Below are 17,488 nucleotides of genomic sequence, written 5' to 3' on the forward strand. Positions count from 1 at the left end.
ATAAGCAGCTTCCACTGATATTCTTCTACTGTACTAACTACATTTTTTCTCCCACAGAACATTAAAAAGCTGTGATTATTGTAAATTGATATTTTTACTTTTTTGATGTATTAAACATCAAAACATCTAACAAACATAGTTAGACTATGTTTGGTAGGAAATTGAATTTGGTTCCTGATATGGTTTGAATGCATGTCCCCTCAGAATCTCATGTTGAAATGTGATCTCCAGCATTGAAGGTGGGGCCTAGTGGGAGGCATTGGATCATGGGGTGGATTCCTCAGGAATGGCTTAGTGCCATTGCCTCGGTGATGAGTGACTTCTCACTCAGGTAGTTCATGTAAGATCTGGTTGTTTAAAAAAGTCTGGGACCTCCTCCCTCTTTCTCTTGCTCCTATTCTCTCCATGTACATGCCAGCTCCCCCTTCATCTTTCGTGTGACTGGAAGCTTCCTGAGGCCCTCACCAGGGGCAGATGCTAGCGCCATGCTTCCCATACAGCTTCAGAACTGTGGGCCAAAATAAACCTCTTTTCTCTATAAATTGTTCAGTCTCAGATGTTCCTTCATAGCAATGCAGGTGGACTAAGACAGTTCCTTAAGTGGTAGTGAACACACCAGAAAATAAAGTTCCAAAGATATTTATACTCCTGTGACCATCAAACACAAAAACCAGAGATTAAATTAAATTAAATAATTAAATTATTAACTGTGGGCTAACTTATCTTATTCTCTAACTCTATCACTAAGTCACATATGTAAATGATATGCATTCATTTGCTAGTTAGAAAGCATTGAGGCCCTTTTTTTTTTGCTTCATACAAGTTTGTTTGAGAAAAATAAATTATAATTCTAAGAGATTCAATTTTAAGTTAATTTTTTATTGGAGTAGAACACATAGAAAGTTTTCCAAATTATGAGTCTGTCATGAGGTGACTCTTCACAAATTGAATATATTCCAGATCAAGAAACAGAATACTATCAGTGTCCTAGGAGCCCTCCTTGTCCCCCTCCAGCAATTGCCCCCCTGAAGGGAGCCACTATCCTGACTTTCAACAATTTATGTTCATTTTTCCTCTTTTGAACTTCATATAAAGTATACAGCATATAGCCATTTAGTTCTTGCTTTTTATGCTTCATATTATATTTGTGAGATTCACTCATGTTGTTGCATATGTGTGGCTCATTTATTCTTATTTCTATAAAGTATCAAGTTGCATGATATTAATTAAAAACAAATCAGACTTAGAGACTTTACTCAAAAAGACTATTGCAATAGGAAGAACATGCGAACCTCAGATATCTGCAAATGTCTCAAAATCAAACAGAAATAAGCTTTTCTTTTGTATGGAGGGAGAAGAACCAGCCAGACCTTTGTGGAGGAGAAGGGCATGAAGTGTGGGCGAGCAGGTGGCAAAACCAGGATATCTCAATAGGGAGTGTTTTTTCCTATGGTCAGTTGATTTTCAGGATGAGCTGTTAACAGATGTTCTGCTCCTTAGTGTTTCAGTGCTTGCTTAAACTTGGGGGACAGCCAAAGTCTAGGAATCTTTGTGGAGGAGAGAAACCTGACTAAAGTTTGGTCAAGCCAAAGCAGAGGGTAAGAAATGAACTGTCGTGAACACGTGGTCAGTTCCCCTTGTTCCTTAAGACAAAGTGTGTTTTTAAACACCATTGGGGATGGAATAAGAGACACTGTGAAGCTGAGTTTGATCTGTCATTTTCAGGGGTGGGCTGGTCTTCATGTTCTTCTTGACCTTGTATGACCAGCTGTCATGTTGTGAGCATGCTGTCTCTCTGACGCTGGTGGAGGGTCTTAGAGATCAGGCACTTAGCATAAGGTACACCTTGTGATGTCATCTGCTTGGTCCAAAGGTCTCGAGAAAGCTCTCTACCTCTCTGTTTGCAAGATCTACCTCCACCTATAATGGCTCTGCTCCCTAGAAGTACTCAACATCTGTTGTTCCTGTAGCCCAAAGTGAATCAGAAATGTGAATGAGAATGTTTTGAATGTGGGGATTGTCAATGGCTTGGGAGGCTGTGGGAAAGGCAAGAAAACTTTCCCCAAATTAAGGATATCAACTTGGATATAGTACATGTGCCCCAGTTATCATGGCCAGGACTGATATGTGACTTCTTCCCCAAATTCTGGACAGTTCTTGCTCCACTTGAACTCTATTGTCCATTATTCTCCATGCTACTTTTGTGATAAAGAAAAGACAGGATAAATACCTCAGCTGTGTTTGCAAAAAGGCTGGTTCTAACTAGTCTTCCTTGGCCAAGTGCCCTCTGATGTTGTAGTGAAGTCAAAGAGCATTTGTCTTCAAGATTCAATGGCCTATGAAAGTCAATAGTAAATAAGTTTAATTATGTCACACTGAAACTTTGTGAAATATAAGCTACTGGTTTTCAGAAAATTGACTCATTGAGAAATTCATAAGCTCACCAAATTCCACAGTCAACACAACCTCTTTCACCTTCTGCTCAAGCAGAGGAGGAGGGCATATGGAGACAGGTCTTGAGTGCAATTGGAAAACACAGTGAGTCATTTCTGCTTGTCCATTCCTATTTAAAAGAAAATATCATTTCAGTGATTTAATTTTCGGTACAAAACCTGGCTTAGTCCTAGAACTGTAAGTGCTTCCACACCCACTATTATTGAACCCATCATTAAGAGTCATTTTTTTTTTTTGTCATTGGAATTGCATGTTTGAGAGAGTAAACTAAAACCACCATGTGACCTGGCTGCTACCTCTTTGGGGCAGTTCTATCCCAGAAAGTGGTTACTTAAAGAATATTGTGATGACAATGGGTGAGATGATGTCCACACCCTGAGCCAGAGTTATTTTACAGACAGTCCTGTGGTAAGTGAATCACATGTTTATCTTATAGGGAAAATATGGATTCCATGTTTTTCTGTTTATGAAGAGAAAGAGGAAGAAAAGAAGCATTGTTACCTAGAAAACTCTCTGCTGAGAAATGCCTAGTGGTAATGGTATAATTTTGATGCCGTGTGACAATTGGATTGAGAAACCTAATATTTCAGGCAGCATTGTAGAAGACAGTTAAGATAATTTGTAGCTCATTCTGAGTGATGATCCAGCTTTGGGTTGTCCTGGTTCCTGGATTTTCTTCCTTCTCTTTCCAAAAGCCTGTTTAGGGACCATTTTATTGCTCATTAGCACCTCGCTAAGAGAGCTGGCAAGAAACGATGGAGATGGAATTTGCATCATTCGACGCATTTGTGTTTTTTGTATTCATAGAAGATTTTTGAAGAAAAGAGCACCAAAATAACTGTGAAATGAAGTTTGAAGACCTCTAGCAAGTTAAATAATGTATCTTGTCCTTACCCCATAGCAATTATAAGTGCATCGGTTTGACTGCCTTTATTGTAAGCACCTTTATTAGATTCCCAAAGCAAATCCCATAATGCCACAAACTATATCAGGTCCTCTGACATATAGACCTTTTCTAAGTGCTGGGGACTGGCCTGTGATAAACAGTTGATCACTTCTCCAGCCCTTATTTGTTGATTTCTGATTTCATCCCTGTAGGGCTCTTCCAACATCAAGCTTCCAATTTGAGGGCATCCACAAAGCCAACTGACAAGTACAAGAATCAAATGCTGTACTGTAACATTTATTCTTTTCAGTGTGATCACTTGGTGTTTGATTTGTTTTCTGGCTTGCCTTTGAGAGCCTTTGTTTTCTGGATTCTTGGTTGTCTTACCCCTCCCAGTGACAAGCAGCACATGGCTTTGTTTCTCCATAATTTCCATAATTGACACCTCTGTTTGTGATGATGAAGCACATCCACTAAGCCTCTTGTGCAGAGCAACTTACTTTACTTTCTAGAAGTTCGGGGAGAGGTGAACAGATGCCCTGTTGTGTTTCATATTCAGAACTTATTGGTGACCCTGGGAGAGAACACATTGTGACTTTCTTTTGGAAATGTCAACATCTTACATATATCAGACCAGAATTTGCCTTCTGTGCCAAATCCAACATAAACTTATCTCTTGGAAGGGAGATACTGCTCTTCTGGATGGACTGGAAACTCAATGGGAAAAGCCGTGACAGCAGCTGCCTCATCGCTAGACCTAACACTTATCCTCCCTTTGGTATCAGTGTGATTTGTAACCAAATTCAGTTAATGAAACTGGTATTCTTTGATTCCCCTTTAGTAGAAAGTGATGGAGGGCAGTTTTTACAATTACACCTGAGGCAAAATTTCAATGTGAATGTTCAGCCATGTGAAATGATTCAGAAGTGAACTTTCCAATTTGATGCTAATGTAAATCTATGGTGGCACTTTACATTTTCTTATTCCAAATCGCATATTATTAGCAAAGCAAAGGGGAAAAAATGAGATCCCTATTAGTACATTTGTCCTATGTTGAAGAGACCATAGAAGTTTCCCTCACAGTTGTGGACTGAATTGCGTCCCCCTGAAATTCATATGTTGAAGCTTTAACACCCAATATGACTGTACTTGGAGATAAGACCTTTTGGGAGGTAATTAAAGTTAAATGAGTTCATAAGGATGGGACCCTAGTCCAGTATGACTGACGTCCTTGTAAGACAGAAGAGAGACAGCAGAGAGGCACACATGCACAGAGAAAAGACCATGTGAGGGCACAGTGACCAGGGAACCATCTGCAAGCTGAAGAGAGAGGCCTCAGGAGAAATTCCTACCCAGCTGACAGCTTGATCTTGGCCTTCCAGCTTCTAGAACTGTGAGAAATAAATTTCTGTTGTTTAAGCCACCCGGCCTGTGGTATGTTGTTATGGCAGTCCTAGATAACTGATAAAATTGTCAAAAATGCCTTCTTGGGAAAAGGTGAGAAAGTCAAGCCTTTGAGCTGTTGGTTAAATTTATCTTTTTGTGGATTCTATGGATTTAATTTGGTTGCTTTGAACAAAAATAATGTAGTCCTTTTATAAAAATAGTATCAGAGCAGCAATAGAAGAGTACAACTTTGAGTTCTCTAAGAGTTAAAATCAAGACTCACCAGATGGGTGGAGTAGGCTTTGATGTATTCAACATGTGAGGAACCTGGTGGAATGTTGGGCACGACGATTTCAACCAGAAACACCTAAAGAAGGAAATGTACTAGTGTCCTCATTGTGGTTGTGTTATGTTGATCATTCCATGAGCTATATCTTTCTCTTTCCTATCTGCATCTCCCAGATTTTCTTCAGTGTGCTGGCATATCTTTTATAATGGAAAACTAAAACATAATTGGCTTGAAAACTTTATATATGTATGTCTATGTAATTAAATACATAACATTTTAAGCCAATTACTTTTTTATGTTTTATACATTTTATATGTTTTTATTATAAATATATGTAGAAACAATGTTGTCATGTCAGCTACAGTTAAACTGAGGAGGCTGGAATGTTTAACTGGGGATGGATTATGAGAAAAGAAGAAAGTGATTATTGAAGAAATGACGTGAGAGGAGATATGGAGGAAAGGGAATAGGGCATACTTGGGGAGAGTTTTATTGTGCCACTGATGTGGTGAGGATACATGTATTATGGAAAATAAGGCTGGAAAGACTAGAGACATCATTGAAGGCCACGAGGGCCACGTTAAGTACTTTGGACTTTATTGGGCAGGATCAATTAGAACACCATGGTATTAGCACACCATAGATGATAGCACAGTGGTGTACAGGCTTTGAGCAGAGAGACAGTAGTGCTGGAGAGACAGCTTAGGATGCTACAAAGTAGTCCTTGAGAGAGTAGCTGTAGTTCCTGAAGAAAATGGCAGAGTGGATGGAGAAGAAAGCATGGATAAAAAATGACATTATGTAAGTAGAATGGAGAGGGTGTGGAGGTAGATTGGAAGTAATGGAGAAGGAAAAGTATAAAGTAATGACATTGCAAGGTTTCCAGCTTATAAGATGGTGAGAATGGTAACTTCGTGATCCCATGTAGTAAACCCAGGAGAAGAGACAGCAAATGTTTTGATTTTAGACACATTGAAGTTCTGATGTTTATCTCTATGGAAACACAAAGTGGGAGACAAGGAGAGCACTAGAACCAAAAGAATGATTCACCTTTCTAAGAGTGGGCGTATAAACTGATCATAAGAGAAAACCAAGGATGGGCCTCAGAGAAGACCCCACTTAGAGGGCTGGATGTGGAAGAAAACAAGCAGCCACTGGGGAGAAAGAGCAGAAATAACACAGCTAGATGGAAACAAAGGTCTGAGACAATGTGATGACACAGAAAGTGTTAAGAAAAGCTTAATTTAATTTACAAGAAAAAAAAACCCTATTAAAAAGTGGGCAAAGGACATGAACAGACACTTTTCAAAGAAGACATATATGCAGCCAACAATCATATGAAAAAAAGCTCAACATCGCCGATCATTAGAGAAATACAAATCAAAATCACAGTGAGATACCATCTCACACCTGTCAGAATGGCTATTACTTAAAAGTCAAAAAATAACAGATGCTGACATGGTTGTAGACAAAAGGAACATTTATACACTGTTGGTGGGAGTGTAAATTAGTTCAACCATTGTGGAAGACAGTGTGGCGAGTCCTCAAAGACCTAAAGACAGAAATACCATTCGACCCAGCAATCCCATTATAAGTTATATACCCAAAGGAATATAAATTGTCCTATTATAAAGACATATGCTGGCTGAGCGTGATGGCTCACGCCTGTAATCCCAGCACTTTGGGAGCCTGAGGTTGGCGGATCACCTGAGGTCAGGAGTTTGAGACCAGCCTGGCCAACATGGTAAAACCCTGTCTCTACTAAAAATACAAAAATAAGCCTGGTGTGGTGGCACACGCCTGTAGTCCCAGCTACTCAGGAGACTGAGGCAGGAGAATCGTTTGAACCTGGTAGGCAGAAGTTGCAGTGAGCCAAGACTGTGCCACTGCACTCCAGCCTGGGTGACAGGGGAAGACTCCATCTCAAAAAAATATAAATAAATAAATACATACATAAAGATACACGCACATGTATGTTCATTACAGCACTATTTACAACAGCAGAGACATGGAGTCAACCTAAATGCCCATCAATAATAGACTGGATAAAGAAAATGTGGTACCTATACACCATGGAATAGTATACAACCATAAAAAAGAATTAGATCATGTCTTTTGCAGGAACATGGTTGAAGCTGCAGGCCATTATCCTTAGCAAACTAACACAGAAACAGAAAACCAAACACCACATGTTCTCACTTATAAGTGAGAGCTAAATGATGAGAACACATAGACACATGGAGGGGAAACAACACACCCTGGGGCCTTTCAGAGGGTGGAGGGTGGTAGGAGGGAGAAGATCAGGAAAAACAAATAGGTACTGGGTTTAATACCTGGGTGATGAAATAATCTGTACAACAAACCCCCATGACACAAGTTTACCTCTGTAACACACCTGCACATGTACCCCTGAACTTAAAAGTTAAAAAATAAAATTATGCTGCATAGGAAAAAAAAAAAAAGCTTGTTGTATGCTTGCCATGGTGTGAACATACTTGCTTCTGTGGCCTGAATGAATAAACAGGCTTTAGTAATCAGGGAAACCATTTTACTCCCAGAATCAACAATAGGATGGAGCCTTGCTGTCTAGGATAAGATGGTGCTGGCTATTCATCCTAAGGCCCTTGCTTCCTGCGTCTTGACCTATAAGCTGGCCTCCCTGAAGCTCTCTTATCTTCAACTTGTAGGGAGTATACTCCAGCTCAGAGAAAAACTGCTTCTCTCTTCCCTAGGCACCTCCTTCTGTTTCATTATCTCTTATCAGCTGTGACACAGTCCAAGGTTGTGATTCCAGACAGCAGTGGGCTTGGACATTCCCTCCACACTTTTAGCATGTCAAGAGGTTATCCAAACAGCCAATGGGCAAAGAGAAGTATCTCTCAAATGATAATACAAAAAAAATCAACAACTAAAATTGAGACTGCCCTGGCCACCCAAGAACTGTGCTGACCGATCTCACTTTATATCCAGACCACTAACCTCAAATGGGCAATCCTACCACACATGCCTAGTTTATTCACCTTTCTGTTTTCCTAAGTTACTAGTTCACATCCTTTTTTCTACCCCCCCAAATTTCCTACTCCCTCACCTTTCCTATTATTCTCATTTGTAACATTTACAGACATCATAGAAGCAGTCACCATCAGCTTTCCACCATCATATCTAACAATTCATACCTGCATTCAGTTCCCAAACTGCAATTCTTCAGCTACATTGAATTTACTATCGTTGCTTTACCAAAATCTAGTCCCCCTCTACCTGGATCCCATACCCTCTCACCTGCTCAGTTGTTTCGTTTCTTGTATTATCCTTTCTCTGATGAGCACTCTCATTAGCACAGAAACACTGATATTTCCCATTAACTTTTCAGAGCCCCAGCCCCACTGGTAAGAATAAGAGTATAATGTCTATTTCCTAAATATTTAGATTTTTCCACAAACTGTGTAACCCCCTTTCCTCTTCTTTCCTCCTTAAAGCCTTCTTGCCTCACATATGCTATTTTATTTTATTAGGCATGGTACAAAGAAAAACATAATTGTGAATTTAGTCCTTGTTTTGGCTAATTATTCTCTCATTGGCTTGTGGATACAACACTCTTTCTAAAACTTGGCCAGCTTTCTAGAAAATGCTACCAGAAGATGAGGAAGGATAAGTAGTGTCAATTCTCTATTTATTAACAACAATTTGAAGCGTATTAGCTAAAACCAGATTTATTTTAAGACGAGTGAATCTTGGAAAAAAATCAAAAAGATTGTTTAAATGGTAAGAAAATTACACCTATATTTATCTCCAGGCTTAATAAGCCTGGAGATTTTTTTAAAGCTGAAGAATGACTTAAGAATGTCCTTTTTTGGGTAGAATTATTCATATGACAATGATTAACTGATTATCAATTCCATTAGTAATGAAGAAAAAATGGGTGTTAATAGAACCAGGAGCATTAGTACATATCTTAATTTTTAGGGATTGAAATGCATTACCCAATAAGTTTTAGCATTCCCTGCCTTAGAGTAGATATTTTCATATAAAACATAACTGCCTCATTAGAATGGCTGTTCTTGAAGTCAGAGGAAGGTAACAGATTCTCTCTCCAAGACTCTTTTACCTCTATGATTCTGAAATGTTTTGTGCTACCATATCGGAGTTATTTTTCCTTCAGTCAAATGAGTTTTTTCTGTTCCCCAAGCTGTGATGAACTCTCAAGAAGCAGGTACATTAACATTTCTAATCCAAACATTTGAAATCCAAAATGCCGAGGTAGTGACGCCTTTGCTTTCCAATGGGTCAGTGTGCTCAAACTTCGTTTCATACACAAAATTATTTAAAATATTATATAAAATCACCTTTAGGCTATATGTATAGGGTGTATATGAAGCATACATGAATTTTGTGTTTAGATTTGGGTTCCATTCCCAAGTATATATATTCAAGTATTCCAAAATTCAAGAAAAATCCAAAATCTGAAATATTTCTGATCCCAAGCATTTCAGATAAAGCATGCTCTACCTGCAGCAAAAATGGAATTAAACGACTTCCAGCTCTCTGTGTCCTTTGTCTGCTCACCTGAGCAGGTCCTTCTGTGAATGGAATTCTCCTCACACAACCACAAGGAATTTTGCCTCTTTTGTTTCTATTCCTTTTATGAGACAAAGTGACAGAAGCCATCAAGGTTTAACTATTTTCAACATTTTTACAACTTTGTGCATTCTTGTGTAACTGGCAAGTACCATGAAATGGTATTAATTACCACACAGAGGAAACCTTCAACTCACAGTGGATTTTACTGTTCAATGGTCATGAATGCAAAGAGTGCATTTGACCTTTAATTCTTCTGCTCCCAGCCTTAGTTAGTGGCCACAGGAATCCAGGATCAATGTTATGTCCATGAACATGACAGCATAGACTTTGACAGGAACTCCAATTTAAGTTTGTGCATCTGTCATGCTCCTAGCAGATGTGAGCCTTTTTGCTATATAATTTATGTGGTTACTTTTTAAACTACAATGCAGAAAAAACTGCATACCTGGTAAGATGCACTAACCATGACAAAGCCATAACACACTATGTGCTACAGAAGAAAACAAGTAAATTGCCTGGATAATTTGGGCAAAAAAAGAAAAAAAATCCATATTTACATGAAATAGCTTAGTAATTCTAACTTAGTACTTTGGGGCCTTTAATATCTAGATGATGGTACTTCTGCTTAATGCCTTCTGGATCTGAATGATGTCTTCAGTGGAGGACATTTTTCACCAAATTTTTCAATCATGAAGGTGATTTTTAAAAAATTGTAAATAACTGAAATCATTTGGAGTGATATCTAATAAGTAAAACAGCTTACCACATTTTATTTCACGTTTCTGAGACTGAATCAAGGTGTAACTTTAAAGTAAAAATGTTGATTGTCTTAGCTGGCTAATAGCAGTCCCTGGGGGGCAGTTGAGTGATGGCTGCTCTTCTGCTGGAATACGGGTTGCTGGAATGAGGGTGCTATTTTGAAGGGCAATACTATTGATATGTTTAGGTTTTGTTTTAAAATAAAAAAAGTTTTATTTCCCTTCTTCTCAGTCATACCTCTTCTTAAAAGTAGTTCCCTTTTTTTTAAAAGAATTTCTCTAGCATCTCTTGCAGTCTCTCAAGCCTCTTGTAGTGTCACAAAGCCAAAGCCACTAGTGTCAACAAAAGAGTCAAACCCTGCAAAACATTTGAAGAGATTTATTCTGAGCCAAAGAGTGACTATGGCCCGTGACACAGCCTTCAGAAGGTCCTGAGAACTTGTGCCCAGGGTGGTCGGGGTGCAGCTTGGTTTTATGCATTTTAGAGAGGCAAGAGACATCAATCAAATACATTTAAGAAATACATTAGTTTGGTCCAGAAAAGCAGGACAACTCAAAGGGTGTAGGGGGTGGGAGGGGGGCTTCCAGGCTATAGGTAAATTTAAACCTTTTCTGACAATTGATTGAGTTTGTCTAAAAACCTGGGATCCATAGAAAGGAAATATTCAGGTTAAGAAGATTGTGGAGACAAGGTTTTTTTGAGGTCTACAGTGGCTGCCATTAGAGACAATAGATGACAGATGTTTCCTATTCAGGTCTTTAAAAGGTGCTAGACTTTCAGTTAATCTCTTTAGGATTGGGAGGGCCTGAAAGAAAAAGATCTAGCTATGTTAACAGGGATTCTTTACAGATGCAAATTTTCCCCCACAAAGGGCAGCTTTGCAGGGCCATTTCAAGATATGGCAAAGTAATATGTTTTGGAGTAAAATATTTTTATTTTCTTCCTTGTAATGTTATTGATACAGGAGTTAGAAATTACTTAGGCAGATAACGAGGGTACGGAAGTCCTCAGTAAGGTTTTCCTTTTAATGAAAAGCAGCCCCAAATCATTTTCCTTTCTAACAAAGGGCAGCCTGTAAAATTGAGCTGCAGAACTAGATGCCGGTAGTTGTGTCAATCATGTTCAAAATGGCAGTTCCATCTTCCCTTCTCTGCCAGCCAGGTGTATAGTAAGGAGCAGACAAGATGGCACTGGCCAAGGGGCCTTTTGCATAATATGATTAGGGTGGGATGACCAGCCTTCCCCATGCAGCATGTAAATGGCACACCTGGCCAAACCAATCTGTGGACCCTATGTAAATCAGACACCACCTCCTCAAGCCTGCCTATAAAATCTGCTGTGTTGGCCACTTTTCCCTTTTTTGTCAGAAACCTCTCTCTCAAGAGAGAGAGCTACTCTGCTGTCTCCTTTCTTCTGCCTATTAAACTCCACTCCTTAACCCACTCTGTGTGTGTGTCCATGTCCTTAATTTTCTTGGCATGAGACAACAAACCCCAGGTATTCAACCCCAGACAACAATGTCACTTCATTATGCCAGAGTCAGGTTGGAAAGTAAGTCATGATATATCAGGTTAAATAAAACCCACCTAATGAGAATTTATGGTTTGTAGGGCATGACTTCCCAGACCCCTTAGCTAGGAATTTGGGCAAGATAAAAAAATCAGAACTTAGTCCTCATTAGAATTCAGAGTTCTGTATGCAGGAAGGGACAGTATAACTCTCCTGGCCTCAGCTTGTCAGATAGCCATCAGGTGTCATGTCCTTTGCCCCAGCTGCCCTCAGCATGTCATCCTAATGCCAGCCTTGTCACCAAGTGAAGTGTTCAAGCTACACAGCTTGGGAGAGGGGTCCACCTGGTGCATTTTAAGAAGCAGTGGTGAGAGTTAAATCTCGAATAGTTGATGATGTCTCTCTGGAAGCATCCATTTAACATTCCATGTTACTGGAATTTCCAAGAAGACAGAATTACATTTATATTAATACTATGCTTCATGAGATATTAAATTTTTTCTTGGTGTAGAGGAGACTGCCAGTGTTCTGCCTGCCATTGCTGTGTGACCCTCCCCTGGCTTCTGTGTGCTCTTGCTTCCAAAGCTCACACCAATTTTCTTAGAGGGCTACCAAAGTGCTCCTGGGCCTCAGCCCACACAAACACAGACCTGAAAGTCCCCAGGCAACTCTGAACAAGTGACTGACTGGTGCAGGAATATGAGGCACAGCTTTCTTGCCCTGGGGTCAAGACAAACTCTGAGAAGATAGGCACAAAATGGGAGCCAAGGAATGCTAATTTCTCTTTGTCACTTATCAGCCCAACACTAATGACCCTACATAGCTCATTTTAAAAAATCCCCTATAATCTATTACATAAAGTTTTACTCAGATTTATATGAATGCTTTACTCAGATTTATGTCAGTCAGTCAATAACTTGCATTGAGGATTCCATGTAGACAGAATACTATGCTTATATTTAGATTCTATAAAGGATACATGAACATCTGTCCTGAGGCATATATAGTTACCAATATATTCTGTTTGTTCTCTGGTTGATGAGGGAAGTGTCTCATTCCTATGAATTCCATTCAACTTTACAGTGCATTACAATGCACATGCCTATGAAAAATTATCAGTGGCATTTGGAAATACAAGGTCCAGAGCTGAGATCATAGCCAGAGAACAGAGAAGGGTTTGCTTGCTCAACAGGTCGTAGGAGAGGAGTGAGAAAGGAGTCTTAGGGAAGGCTCTCTATTAGGAGACTCAAGGTAGAAGATTACCCAGAGATTAAAACAGAGCAGGTAGAAAGACCTACTACCTAGGAAAACATAGTGTCATAGAAGATAAAAAGAAGTGCTTTGAGAAAGATGCAACAAGAAACTGCCTCTTCATGAGCAAATTCAATCTTATCCGTCCTCCTTCACATTACTAGGGCTGCCCCATACACCACTCCTGTTGCTGCTGCATCTCCCAGGGGACTTGTGTGTTTCTGATTTTATCTTTGTACCTAACACTCTATTTCCATGACATTGTATTTGATAGTAGGGAACATCATCATCACCTTTTCTGAAGTTAGTTTGGTAGGCAGTCTTCTCTTGCAAATATTATCACAAGCTCTACTGAGCTTCATGGGCCCCTCGTTCCTCCTTATTTTGGCTAGTTGTTTCTTGATATCTGAATACTGAACAACAGCATCCACTGTAGCAGCAATAGCCAACAAATGCACAAGCTAAGTAAAAAGAAAAGCAAAATGAATTTCCAAAAAACGGAGGTATTTAATATAAATTTAAAAACATATTCAATACCATAGGGGTTTTCACCATTGATTTCAGCCAAATGGGCAGGAACATTTTCAAGTTCAATTATTTCTGGGCTCCTATATTCCTGTCCTGTAGTGGCCTTAAGAAATGTTCACATTTGCAAGCTGCACCAGACACCATCAGATCTAGTTCTCTCCCTGGGGCCCAAGGATGCTCTTCTTTTTCATCTTTTATTTTGATCATGGAGGTGTTTTCACAGAGTTTATCCCCAGTAGTAAATTACATTCCAATTCTGTGAGTCAGAACAACGTTTTAACATGCACACCAACATCCGGGTTGCTGTTTTGCTACCAGTTTTGCCTGGGGTGCAGGTATTTTTGGAGATGGGTCTAAAACATCTCAAAACCACATGAACATAGAACAATGAGAACTGGTGATTATTAAAAGATGGTTTTCTTGGCTTTGACGAATTTTCACCACCCAAAAGATGACAGTCTTTTACTATTTTCACTTAACAACAAGAAGAAACAGACCTAAGTACAAGCATTTAAATTAAAAGGAAGAAAATCCCAACAACACTGACATATGGTATCATTGGAAGTGTTTCCAAAAGCTGAGTGTGAAATGTTCTTCTAGGAAGATGTTAGAAATTGAACAAATTTGCACCAGTCTAGGAGGGTTTGGGTAAAGAGAGGTTCAGCAACCTCTATGTCCCTTCTCACCTACGCAATTCACAATAATACTGAATCACTACGAGCTTCAAAGTCACAGTCTTTAGCTATCCAAAGTAATTCATGGAAAAGCATTTACAACAGTGTAGGCACTGCTTTTTCGTAGTACACAAATGGCGTAGTGGTTTTGGTTGGCATTGAAAGGAATTCTGGATTTTATAAAAATTGAAGTAAAACAGGTGAAAAATATTATCTGGAATATGTATAACAATTTATTTGCAATCTCAGATAAAAGTTATGTGATATTGTCACCTCAATTAGCCTCATATATCTTCAAGCAGCTCTGTTTTCACATTCAGTAAATAGTTATTGAGCCTGTAATTCAGGACTCTGTGCTAGGCGTTGGAGATGCAGTGATGAATGAAGTAAAGCATCTACCCCCATGAAGCTTATAATCTTCTGGAAATAGACTTTAAAGAAGCAAACAGACAGATAAATTACAAATTGCAAAATACGGGAAGATAATAAACAAGACATCATGATAGAGAATTACAGTGAAGATTTACAGTAATCAGAAACAGTCTCCTAAGTCATTTCTTGGTTATACAAAAAGAGCCAACATGTTATTTTAATGTAATATATTAAATTCGACTACATGAAATTGCCGTCATTTGGCCATATTTAAGCTAAAAAAATGGCAATTTCGATGGGCAACCTAACAAAAAGAAACTATGCATTTATATTTAACTAGTTAATTTGGAAAAATTCATTTATAAAAAATAGCGTAACTCACATTCTCTAGACATGCACATGCAAACAAATAAACATGTTTAGTGTCTTTCTGTTTTTTCTAAAAACCTGAAAACTGGCAAAAGCTGGGACAGAGAACAAGTTTGAGGCAGGGCAGATTTTTATGGCTGTATCCGGGATGAGAAAACTGAGACCCAGAGACCTTAAGTGACTTTTCAGGAATCCCTCAGTGATGTTGCAAGTATTTTAAACTAGCGCTAATAGCTGCTTATCTATTATGCGTCTCATTATTTAATTGACTCTACTTCACAATGAAATTTGTTGTTTTTCCCTGTCCCTGTTTTTTTATATTTTGTCAAAAGATGGCCTTGCCCAGTTGTGGCTGAGACTGCTATGTGTTAGTCAAGTTCCAAATTTCCTTTTCCTCGAGGACACAGCTAGACTACATTTCACAGCCTCCCTTGCAATGAGGCACATGCATTCACCTAAGCTCTGGTAATGGTTGCCTCTTCCCATCTTCAAAGCCATCGATGGCCAGTCAGATCTTTTTTATATCACATCACTCTGACACTGACTCTTCCACTTTCCTTGGCCACGTGAATGGTCTTGCGATTACACGGGGCTCATCCGGCTGATCTAGCATAATCTCCTGGTCTTAAAGGTCATCTTAATTAGAAATCTTAATACCATCTGCAAGCTTAATTCTTATTTGCCATGTACCCTAACATAATCACAGATTCGGGGGATTAAGACATAGACCAGACAGCTTTGGGGGTCCTTTATTCTGGCTACTCTCCAAGGGTACCTAAAATGTTGCTTTAAAATGAGGCACATGCATTCACCTAAGCTCTGGTAATGGAATGGAGTTGGAAGTGATGTGTCCTCTCCAGGCCAGGCTCGTGAAATCCTTCTACATAATCCTCCACACATTCTCTCCTTCTGCATCTGCTGGAAGGAGAAAGGATTTTAAGGTCTTGGAAGAAGTCGGAGCCACAGGATGGAAGAAGACTGGACTTGGAATGACTATATGGAAAGTGACTAGAGCAGAAACAAACATCTGTCTGAATTCTCTGGGGCAAATAATACATTCTAATTATATTAAGCCATAAGATTTTTAGAGATTTTTGTTATGGTAGCGAATATCACTTGCCTTAACTAATACCATGACATTGTTTTTTTGTTTTTTGGGTTTTTTTTTGTTTTTTCAGACGGAGTCTCGCTTTGTCGCCCAGGCTGGAGTGCAGTGGCACAGTCTCGGCTCACTGCAAGCTCTACCTCCCGGGTTCACGCCATTCTCCTGCCTCAGCCTCCCGAGTTGCTGGGACTATAGGCGCCTGCCACCATGCCCGGCTAAATTTTTTGTATTTTCAGTAGAGACAGGGTTTCACTGTGTTAGCCAGGATGGTCTCGATCTCCTAACCTCATGATCCACCCTCCTCGGCCTCCCAAAGTGCTGGGATTACAGGCGTGAGCCACTGCGCCTGGCCGACATTGTTATTTTTAAGTGGCTTTTTGTTAGTATTCTGTAGGCATAGCCTGAGTTAGAAGATGTGTTACTTTTTTATGGATGCTGTAACGAATTGCCACAAACTTGGTGGCTTAAAATCACACAAATTTATTATCTTGCAGTTCTGCAAGTCAGAAGTCCAACATGGCTCTCACTAAGCTAAAATTCAGATGTCCTTTCTGGAGGCTCTAGAGGAGAATCTGTTTTCCTCCCTTTCCCAGCCTTCCTAGAGGCTGCCCACATTTCTTGGCTCGTTGCCTCTTCCCATCTTCAAAGCCATCGATGGCCAGTCACATCTTTTTTATATCACATCACTCTGACACTGACTCTTCCACTTTCCTTGGCCACGTGAATGGTCTTGCGATTACACGGGGCTCATCCGGCTGATCTAGCATAATCTCCCGGTCTTAAAGGTCATCTTAATTAGAAATCTTAATACCATCTGCAAGCTTAATGCTTATTTGCCATGTATCCTAACATAATCACAGATTTGGGGGATTAAGACACAGACCAGACAGCTTTGGGGGTCCTTTATTCTGGCTACTCTCCAAGGGTACCTAAAATGTTGCTTTAAGATACAACATAAAGGTGGAATCTAACCTTAAACTTAAACTGAGGATGAACATGTTTACCCAGATCTTCATTATATTTTGATATCTCTCAGGATAAAATTAGTGTGCCTGTTATAAATACTAAAATGATACTTGCTACCAAATGGCTCTTTAAATAATTAAGAGTATATATACCTAACATCACATAATCATTATTTAATTTGTACATTCTTTAGAGTTCATATTTTTCCAAGGTAGAACATGACCAAATTTATACCACAATTCAGGATAATCTCACCAGGTGGGAAAAATTAGGAAAAGTAATGGTGCAAACATTTTTTTGTCAGGTAAACATTATTCAGAGAGTCAGTCTTTGCATCTTTTTAGGATCCTCAATTAGAAAGA

General features: G+C 39.3%; 1 long non-coding RNA gene across 1 annotated transcript; it reads right to left on the bottom strand.

Annotated features, from left to right (window-relative positions):
- Nucleotides 1-1,245: 1,245 nt before the first annotated feature.
- Nucleotides 1,246-16,794, bottom strand: LOC130541530 (uncharacterized). The gene is made up of 6 exons (XR_008955588.1): nucleotides 15,868-16,794; nucleotides 14,588-14,745; nucleotides 13,406-13,573; nucleotides 5,010-5,093; nucleotides 2,445-2,563; nucleotides 1,246-2,336 (listed from the first exon to the last, which is right to left on the bottom strand). It is a non-coding gene; the product is annotated as an uncharacterized LOC130541530 (long non-coding RNA).
- Nucleotides 16,795-17,488: the final 694 nt, after the last annotated feature.

Source organism: Pan paniscus, chromosome 4 (genome assembly GCF_029289425.2).
Source record: "Pan paniscus chromosome 4, NHGRI_mPanPan1-v2.0_pri, whole genome shotgun sequence".
Classification (NCBI taxonomy): Eukaryota; Metazoa; Chordata; class Mammalia; order Primates; family Hominidae; genus Pan; species Pan paniscus.